Here is a 10183-nt window from a genome sequence, read left to right as displayed (position 1 = left end):
CAGCAAATAAAATACTGAGACATGAGTTGGGGGGGGTGGTTTATATAGTTTTGTCTAAGTTATGAGAAAAAATAGTCTTGCATCAAGGCTCCAAACAGGAAACACAGATTGTATTTTAATCACCATGCGGAACCCTGTGTAAGACTTTTAAACCTTCCTGGAGAAAAAAGAAAGAATATTACATCTGCTTATAAGAAGATAAGGAAGTAAAGCTACTTATACTAGGCTTTTAAGAAAAAATGTACATAGAGACCAAAATTAGGCTGATGTGATTGCTTTATAGAACAGCTTCTCTTTCTTGTCTTACATTTCACCTTAACTCTTCTCCATCAGTCGCACTGCTACTACTTGAGCTTCAGTGGTACATACAGGAGTTCCTGGGCAGATGCTAAGGATGATGCAAGGATCAATTTAGTCCTTCATCAAAAATCCACTGGGTGCCTGCCATATACCAGAAATGCTATGTAGAATAGGATGCTTAGGATAACCTGGTGAGTCAGATTTTTTTCCTGCCTTTAAGAAGCTTTAGTTTTGTCACTAAAGGGCTAGGGATTCAATGTCCTCGCCACCACCCCAGAACTGGCCTGGATCTATAGACTACTCCCAGAACCACTGGTTTTACTTGAAACAAGTCAGTGGAAGCTGAACCTGCTTTGGTTCTCCCCACTCCTCAAGGTTTTATTTAACAAGTCATCTGCCTTCTGCAACAGACACTGTTTCAATCTCCCCTCCATGGCCAGGTTCATACTTTCCTTTTTACTTTCCCATTTGTCCACATGCTATGTTCATGGCATCTTCTGATTGTATACTAGGACCATGTGTGTGTCTGTGTGGGTGCTCAGACACACACATGTGCATCTTCTCCCTAACCAGAGCCTCCCAATCTTCTGAAGGCATAAACCTTGCTTTCAGACATGCTTTGAATGTCTTGTTTGGTCAGTTTTGCTTAAGAAGTACTGTTGATCAACTGACTAACTGGTTGAAAGACTTGGAGCCCACCTGTCCTGCATAGCAGACAGGTTGGCTAATCCGAACCAGTTTCTCTGGGATGAGGCCACCTGAGGCGAAGCAACAGGGCATTGCTGGCCAGCATGTCCACCTCGTGGGGTTTGACATGTTATCAGATGCCAAAGTTTGCCCAGGGTGAGTAACAGCAGGCACTGGGGTTCACTTATTACAGTTACTTCCATGAGAGAAAGTAGCCAGAGAGCATTAAATAAAAATGCAACCTTGGGTCCTTCCTAGAATCTAACATGATATAAAAAATTCCCGAGGTATACAACAAAGTAGAATGGAATAATTCCTGTAACCATAGGGAAATGTGCAGAATTCTTATGAGTAGAACTGTCCAGTGTACTCCATTCCCACCCTTCTTTTCCTATAAAAAATGTCTAGATTTTCTATAAGTCAGTGGGAAAGGTTTATAGGGGATTACCTTTTAGGATAAAGGCTTCCGTTGTGGCTCAGTGGTAAAGAATCCACCTGCAGTGAAGAAGACGCAGGAGATGCAGGTTTGATTCCTGGGTTGAGAAGATGCCCTGGAGGAGGGCATGGCAACCCTTTCCATTATTCTTGCCTGGAGAATCCCATGGACAAAGGAGCCTGGTGGGTTATAGTCCATAGGGTCGCAAACAGTCAGATGTGACTGAGCATGCATGCACACCCTGTAGGATAAACTAATTGTTCTCAAAAACAATTTTTCTCCAGATAAAGCAAATAATAATCAGTAGTGGGGCTCGAGGTTATCATTGCAAGGTATGAGGGTAACTTTCCAAAGAAGAGGCCACGTGGCAACTGCAAACACAACTCTCCATATTTAAGTATAAGCTCCTTTGCTGCATAGACACTAGATAGTCAAGCATCCCAAACCCTAGCTGAGCCCTAGCCCACATCTCCCCAGGCAGTTAGACTCCTACCCCACTAGTCTTGAAATCCCAGAGGATTTCCTCCTCTGTGGGAGAGCAAAATCCTAGACTCAAGTAAACTGTGACTTGGATGAGGCAGCATATCCAGTTATGTCAACATAGCCCGGTGGCTAAAAGTCAGATTGCCTCATTTTGTTCTGGACACACTGTAAGGGTTTGAATCCTGGCTCTGCCACTCATTAAACCGTTACACCGTGGGATAAGCTGCTTAACTTTAGTTTCCTCAGCAGTAACATGGCCATGGCAATCCTCGCAGGGCTATGTGCAAGACTGAACTAGACAGCCCGTGGGAGACATGATGTGGCACATGGGAGTGCTTGGCCAGTTTTTATCTGTCCTACTCCACTGGGTCTCAGACTCAACAGGTGTGATGAAGACCATCCCCTACCAAGGGGAGGCAGGTTTCCCTCTCTTGCCATTGATAGATTCCCACTCACAGGGCTCTCTGTGAAGTTCCCCATCTCTCATAGACTGTCTCCACTTCCTACACTGAATCCCAAACGAGAAGAGGGATCTTCAGTTCAGTTCAGTTGCTCAGTCGTGACCAACTCTTTGCGACCCCATGAATTGCAGCACGCCAGGCCTCCCTGTCCATCACCAACTCCCGGAGTTCACCCAAACTCTTGTCCATCGAGTCGGTGATACCATCCAGCCACCCCATCCTCCGTCGTCTCCTTTTCCTCCTGCTCCCAATCCCTCCCAGCATCAGGGTCTTTTCCAATGACTCAACTCTTCGCATGAGGTGGCCAAAGTACTGGAGCTTCAGCTTCAGCATCATTCCCTCAAAAGAACACCCAGGACTGAGCTCCTTTAGAATGTACTGGCTGGATCTCCTTGCAGTCCAAGGGACTCTCAAGAGTCTTCTCCAACACCACAGTTCAAAAGCATCAATTCTTTGGTACTCAGCTTTCTTCACAGTCCAACTCTCACATCCATACCTGACCACTGGAAAAATCATAGCCTTGACTAGATGGACCTTTGTTGGCAAAGTAATGTCTCTGCTTTTGAATATGCTATCTAGTTTGGTCATAACTTTCCTTCCAAGGAGTAAGCGTCTTTTAATTTCATGGCTGCAATCACCATCTGCAGTGATTTTGGACCCCCCAAAAATAAAGTCTGACACTGTTTCCCCATCTATTTGCCATGAAGCGATGGGACCAGATGCCATGATCTTCGTTTTCTGAATGTTGAGCTCTAAGCCAAATTTTTCACTCTCCACTTTCACTTTCATCAAGAGGCTCTTTAGTTCCTCTTCACTTTCTGCCATAAAGGTGGTGTCATCTGCATATCTCAGGTTACTGATATTTCTCCCAGCAATCTTGATTCCAGTTTGTGCTTCTTCCAGCCCAGCATTTCTCATGATGTACTCTGCATAGAAGTTAAATAAGCAGGGTGACAATATACAGCCTTGAAGTATTCCTTTTCCTATTTGGAACCAGTCTGTTGTTCCATGTCCAGTTCTAACTGTTGCTTCCTGACCTGCATATAGGTTTCTCAAGAGGCAGGTCAGGTGGTCTGGTATTCCCATCTCTTTCACAATTTTCCACAGTTTATTGTGATCCACACAGTCAAAGGCTTTGGCATAGTCAGTAAAGTAGAAATAGATGTTTTTCTGGAACTTCCTTGCTTTTTCCATGATCCAACAGATGTTGGCAGTTTGATCTCTGGTTCCTCTGCCTTTTCTAAAACCAGCTGGAACATCTGGAAGTTCACGGTTTACGTACTGCTGAAGCCTGGCTTGGAGAATTTTGAGCATTACTTTACTAGCATGTGAGATAAGTGCAATTGTGTGGTAGTTTGAGCATTCTTTGGCATTGCCTTTCTTTGGGATTGGAATAAAAACGGACCTTTTCCAGTCCTGTGGCTACTGCTGAGTTTTCCAAATTTGCTGACATACTGAGTGCAGCACTTTCACAGCATCATCTTTCAGGATTTGGTCTTAAGACCTCCAAATTGGAGAATCTTATGACCCTCCAAGCATTGTGAAGGCTGACTTGGAGATGTGTCCTTTTGAAATAATTCCAGGGGAAATAAATAGCCTTCACATGAAGGTGTTCAAAGCAAGTTCTGCCAAATGTTGGTTCTGTGAGGTCTCATCAAGTAAAACCTTCTGTAGTTAAATACATGTTTAAAGGACTAGTACCATCTCTCTTGGAGAGTCCGCATTCATGCTTAGTTGCTCAGCCCTGTCTAACTGTCTGTGGCCCAATGGACTGTAGCCCACCAACCTCCTCCGTCCATGACATTTCCTCATGTTCATCAATATATGAAAGGCTTGAAAAGATTGTGAAGAAACTGACTTGGCTTCATCAATCAATGTTTCTACTATTTATTTTATTACAAACCTGTTGTTAATATTTTGGAACCTGATGTTCTTAGGAAAGCACAGTAGAAATGGTGGGAGATGTCAAAAACAATAATAAATGATGCTACCAGCAGCAGTCACCATTACTTTGTCCTAAATTCTCAGAAAAATATTTTAAACACTCTACATAGTCTTGTCCACAGTTAAGTTCTCCTTTCCCAAAATCACCTTACCTGGCTGCATAACTGAGGTCTTACAGACTCTGGGATTGTTACCTAGGTCCTGTCATAGAGATGACCTGTGTGTGAAAAACTTTCTGTGGTTATTAAACACACACAGCTTGATTTTGATTTTTTTCATAAGAGAGTTATCTTCCTTAGAACACAGATCATTCAACTCCATTCTATACCAATATGTTTTCTCCTCTCACTCCCTCTTTGTGTAGTAATCTACTCTAGAATCTGTTCCCACAGGTTTGGGGAAGGAAAAAAAAGCCCCCAGCCCCCCCTTCCCCTTTGCCTTCCAATGCCCCCGAGCAGCTGGTAGGGTTTATTGCTCTTCCCCAACATTGGCTTCATTCTATACACAGAGTAAGATTGATTATCCTCATTCAAAAATGTGAAGATCCAGCATGCGCCTTTGTCCTGCATCCCCTGAGAGTGAACTGGCATCAGCAGCACGCCATAAAGAGGCAGCACTTTGGGGGCCGGGAGCTTGACAGCAACAGTATGGAGCAGGCGCACAGGAGCCACACCACCACCCCCTGTCCTTGTCAGCCTCTACCTTGAGCTGCCCCTTCACCAGAGAAGAGCATGGACAAAGGAGGCTGGTCCAGTCCTCCTGCGGAGACTGCCTGGCAGTGCTGGCCAGGTGGAAGCTGTAAGCAGAGCAAAAATGGCCTTTCATCCAAAGGCACCGTCACTTACAATCCAGGGCTGCACTAATGTTGAGCAAGATGTGCTCTGTGTGTGCATATGTTTGCACACACATGTGCACACAATGCACACAGTGTCTGCCTGAGAGGCCCCCAAGGCAGGTTACACAAACCTGGCACACGACAAGGTTCTCGCCAGGCTCTCATTTTTCATTTCACCAGTTGGGCTGAAATAAAAACTCAGAGCCCCCACAGTATTGAACCACCATTCCAGAGCCAGCCAAGGTTTGGAACATAAAGAGAGCTGAACAAACCAGCATGTAGGCAACCCCAGGGAAAGTAATTGTTCTTCTTAGCAGCCTGGCTGCTTCTCTGCTTAGCATCTGAACAAGTTAATTTGGAAACATGGCCTTCTGGAAAGAAATGGCACTCATCTCAGCATCCGATGGATTCATGGGGAGAAATGCCCTTTCGCCAGGTAGAAACAGTAAATTATATTTGAAATCCATTTCTATTGAAGGGGAAAAAAAAATCTCCACTTTCCCAGGAGCCACTCTTTTGGCCTGATGGCAAGATTTAACCATGGCTGTCCAACTTCAGGGGTCACTTTTGTGCTCACACCGGTGTCTGGCAACCAGGGTAAGAATTTTACTAATCAAACCAGGAGCAGTTTAATTAAATACAAATTCACATAAAGACGTTTGCCCTTTGCTAATCTTGGGCTTCAAGGAACTAATCTCAGCAGCATCTAAATCAGATAAATAGGCTAAATTGATCCTGCTCCTTAGAAAGGGTGCTTCATCTAGATCCAATCAACAGCAGATTGAGGTGTGATGTGAGATGAGGGGAAGGAATCAGGCCATCCACTGATTCTGGGATGGGAGTCGGACTTCAAGGAGCAAAAACACCTCTGTTTCATGTTGGCTTTGTTCCCCGATGAACTCTGGGGCTGCTGAATTATGGCGACAGCACTGCCCTTTCTTCTGGACAGAGGGAGAGACAGCAGTGGGCTCAGAGAGGAAGAGCTGGAGAAATATGATCTAGACACTGTGTCTTTTTGTTCTGTCCACAGTTTTGCAAGTCTGCATTTGACCTTCCATCCCCTATTAATTAGGACCTGCTATGTTTCTGGCACTGAGCTAGATGTTTCCCAAATCATTTTTCATACCATACACCTGGAAAGTCAAGTAAAAAGTAACACGGGATAGGTGTCCCTGGGAGTAAATCCTATCTCGCAAGGATTAGCTGTGTGACTTGGGACAAGTCAGTTCAGCTCTCTGAACCCCAGTTCTCTCATCTGTAAGATCAAAAGAGTGATAGCCACAGTGAAAGATTAACTGTGAGAAACCTTAAAAAAAAAAAAAAAAACCCACATCACACAGCTATCACTCTCATTCCCATTTTACAGACGGGAATGTGGGTCAGACAAGATGAACTGTCTCAGACCTCACTGCAAGTAAGTCACAGAGTTGGGGGATACAAATTAATGAAGCATACTTTCAAGAAATTGAGGAGTTGGGAAACAGGAATAAATGCTAGAAAGGGAAGTTTAAAAGTTATTAGAGAAACAATGGTATGCAAGTTTGATAAGATTTCAGATTGTGAGATTAACAAGAGAGAGAAGAAAAAAACCAAAGATTAAGCCTTGGGGCCCATCTGTGCCTCAGGCTGGGAAAAAGAGGCAGGAATCCCCTTTCTCCTTCCTATCATTGATATCTTGGGGCTGAGGAATGTACCTGATTGCAGGTGAGTTACTCGGTAGGCCTCAGATGACAAAGGAAGCCCAATGTGAGGGACACAGAAAACGGAAGGTGGTAGGGAAAACTCAGGGAGGAAATTCAAACAACCTCAAAAGCACTATAGGATCCTAAAATAATGAAAAGTCTTATTTGGGTGACCAGAAAGAATTATGTAGGGCACAAGCTAGGGAAGAATGGAAAGTCAAAAGATGAAGATCAAGTTCAGTATCCTTCTAAGAATAGGCATCATCCACTCATTCCTTTCAGTTCAGTTCAGTCACTCAGTTGTGTCCAACTCTTTGCGACCCCATGGACTGCAGCACGCCAGGCTTCCCTGTCCATCACCAACTCCCGGAGCTTGCTCAAATTCATGTCCACCGAGTTGGTGATACCATCCAACCATTCAATTCTTTTATTCTTTCCCAAATTTTAGGCAGGAGGATGCTACTCAATTTCATGAATAAATAGATCTCCTGCCTTCAAGGATGTCTCAGTCTGCGATCACAGGAAAAAGAGAAGAGAGCCATGTGAATGAGGGGAAGTAGGGGGCCTGAGGAGGTGATAGGGTGGAAGTAACAGAGCAGAGGAAGTCTGACTCGTGGGTAAGTGACAAAGTACTCAAATGACAAGATGATGCCAGGAAGTTGACAGAATGAGCCAAAGATGAGTAACCCACAGTTTTAAGGACAGTAGTGATGACAACAGCAATTCTATTTTCAGAGCTCTTAATTCCTTTTTGTCTGTTTAACTTTCCTACCTACAAATATGTCTCATTTAGTCCTCACAATGTTAATATGTAGTATATGACATTCCCCCTTTATTTATGGATGAGGAAACAGAGGCTCAGAGTAGCAAAGTTTCACAGTCTCTAATCCATAAGTTTGGGACAAGATATTTCACTGCAGTGTCATGTAGCAAATCCACAAAGTCTTCCAGCACCACTTTCTTCCTAATAAACCATATCCAGATTTTACTGGCTTGTATCAAGGATATCTACAAAATCTTCACAGTAGTTTTGGTGTTCAGAGTTGTTGTTGTGTTTTTTTTTTTTTCCTGGAATTTTATCCAAAGAAAGAACATGGTGTAATAACCCAATTCAAAAGCTAACATCAATCTCCTTTTGTGCTGAGAATCTGAATTTCATCAAATGGATCTCTTGAACCCATTCCTTATGAGTTAATAATTAAAGTTCCCACTGCACAACCTCCACGGGTGTGTTTGTTTGTATTGCCTAATAATTGGCATCCAAAGACAGTTTACTGCACCCTCCAAAAAAAGGCTTTGAAGTGTGTGTCCTCTTCTTTCCAGGAACAAAATGGTCCTTTGAGAAAATTAGCACTACCTTGGCTGTAGAGATAATCCAGTCTAATCCAGTTCTTCAATTATGGACTGAACCTCAAGTACCAACCAGTTGAATGATTTGCTGAGAGTGGTGAGAGCATTTTATTTAAATTCATGTGTCAGTATTTTTGTATTTTATTGGCACTTATATGTCCTTTATGTAAAATTATGAACTATAGTCTATCAGGAATTATCTAGTTTAATGCCCTCATTTTATAAATGAGGAAACAGAGGCACAGAGCAAAGTGATAAATCTGATCATCACTGGTTTACGGGGAACCGGTGAGAGAGCTGAAATCCCGGTCTCCCAACTCCCTCCTTGGACATTTTGCATAGACAGTGCTTCTCTCAATACAGTCCATGGACAACATCATGTGTTAAAGAAAATCTGCCTCCCATTCTGGACTTGCTAAATCATGATTTCTGGTAGTAGCTCAGAAATCTCAAAGCCTATGCCTGAGGACCCCTGGCATGTAGACATTGCCATTTTTAAAATGCAGATTTGATTGTCTAGTGCTATGATAAGACAATGTTGACTTTCCCCTTGTATCTAAGACCTTCATGGAGAAAGCAGTCAAAGATCCCTTATAAACTTTCATTAGATTTTTCCATTGTGATTTTTTTTTTTTTGCATGTGTACATAAGTAAATGACAGCCCCCTCCAGTATCCTTGCTTGAAAAATACAGAGGAGTCTGGTGGGCTATAGTCCATGGCGTTGCAAAGAGTTGGAAAGGACTGAGCAACTGAGCACTCATGCATGCACCTTCCATTAAGTCAGTGTTCCCTTCCCTCCTTGAAGCTCTTTTTCTGTGCCAAGAAAAGGCAGGCAGAGGTGGGCAACATCAGCACCTCACTTTTCCTGCCTTCTGACTACTGTTGGCTCCTTCTCCACTTTGGTCTCCTGCTCAATTTTCTCTCAATGAACCTGTTTGGTTCATTGCAGGAACTCCCTAAAGAGTCCTACTTTTTACTCATATTGTGCCTATTCTAAATATTTACAAATTTGGGAAGAGAATGAAAAGAGATGATGAATTTGAGTCAAGAGAACATTCTACACACATTTTCAAATGTGCCAGGCAAAGCATTGCATCTACTTGTCCCATATCAATGAGATTATGAATCCAGACTAGAGGTTGGCTCTCCAGATTTTCAGATCACTGTCCATGTCAAGACTTGAAAAAATGCTATTCCTTTTAGAGTCAATTTCTAATAAGAATCCTGCTAACTCAGCTTTACCAGAATCCCCACACTTGATGTCTGGTCACCTTTGATTTCCGATCAAGTTCCTTATCCTCCACCAACCCCCAGATCACCCTGATCAGCATATCTGATCACTCTGGCCTGCCTTTAGCAAGCATCTTGTTAGGTCAGGTTCATCAGAATCCTCCCTTACCTGTAGTGTTTCCTCTTAGTAATTCCGTACCCACTGGCTCTTCTCCTACCCTGGCTCCTTGGCCTTATTGTATTTGGAGTTAAATCCAATCTCTCTCCCCTAATACAAAATTTCATTGTATTAAGTAGCTCCTCTTCAAGAAAGTTTTTTTTATCATTCTTTTAAAGTGTCATGAATAATTTCTTCCTTAACAATATAATCTCTATAAATGGTCTATCTGTGGTTCCCTTGGTTTTTCTAAAATTGGTGGGGCAAAACTCAAAGTCACCCTGATCCCAAATCACAAAGAAAATGTATACTCCATTTATGTGCTAGCTCACTATTCAATATAACACCTATTAAACCATAATGAAATGACAGTTCAATATTGCAAAGCTCATGCTGGCCAAAAATTGGTGAACTAGATGTTTTAAAATACAAATGCCCTAAAAATTGAGTGCCTGTCTTCACCACAATGAGAATAAAGCTCCAGGTGTTTACGTGGCCTAGACTGCCATAGAGAGTGGAGTAAAGTTCAAGAATCCACTGAGTTTTAGAGTCCAACAGGAAAAAAATGGAATCATTCCTACTTCTATTCCACTTTCAGTCTTCTCACACAGATCATG

The 10183-nt window shown here is 42.8% G+C and overlaps 1 long non-coding RNA gene across 1 annotated transcript; it reads right to left on the bottom strand.

Annotated features, from left to right (window-relative positions):
- Nucleotides 1-267: 267 nt before the first annotated feature.
- On the bottom strand, nucleotides 268-9618 carry LOC129641488 (uncharacterized). Its single transcript, XR_008709357.1, has 3 exons — nucleotides 9579-9618; nucleotides 1436-1482; nucleotides 268-388 (listed from the first exon to the last, which is right to left on the bottom strand). It is a non-coding gene; the product is annotated as an uncharacterized LOC129641488 (long non-coding RNA).
- Nucleotides 9619-10183: the final 565 nt, after the last annotated feature.

The sequence above is a fragment of the Bubalus kerabau genome, chromosome 1, assembly GCF_029407905.1.
Source record: "Bubalus kerabau isolate K-KA32 ecotype Philippines breed swamp buffalo chromosome 1, PCC_UOA_SB_1v2, whole genome shotgun sequence".
Taxonomy (NCBI): Eukaryota; Metazoa; Chordata; class Mammalia; order Artiodactyla; family Bovidae; genus Bubalus; species Bubalus kerabau.
This window is presented reverse-complemented; position numbering and strand designations above follow the sequence as displayed.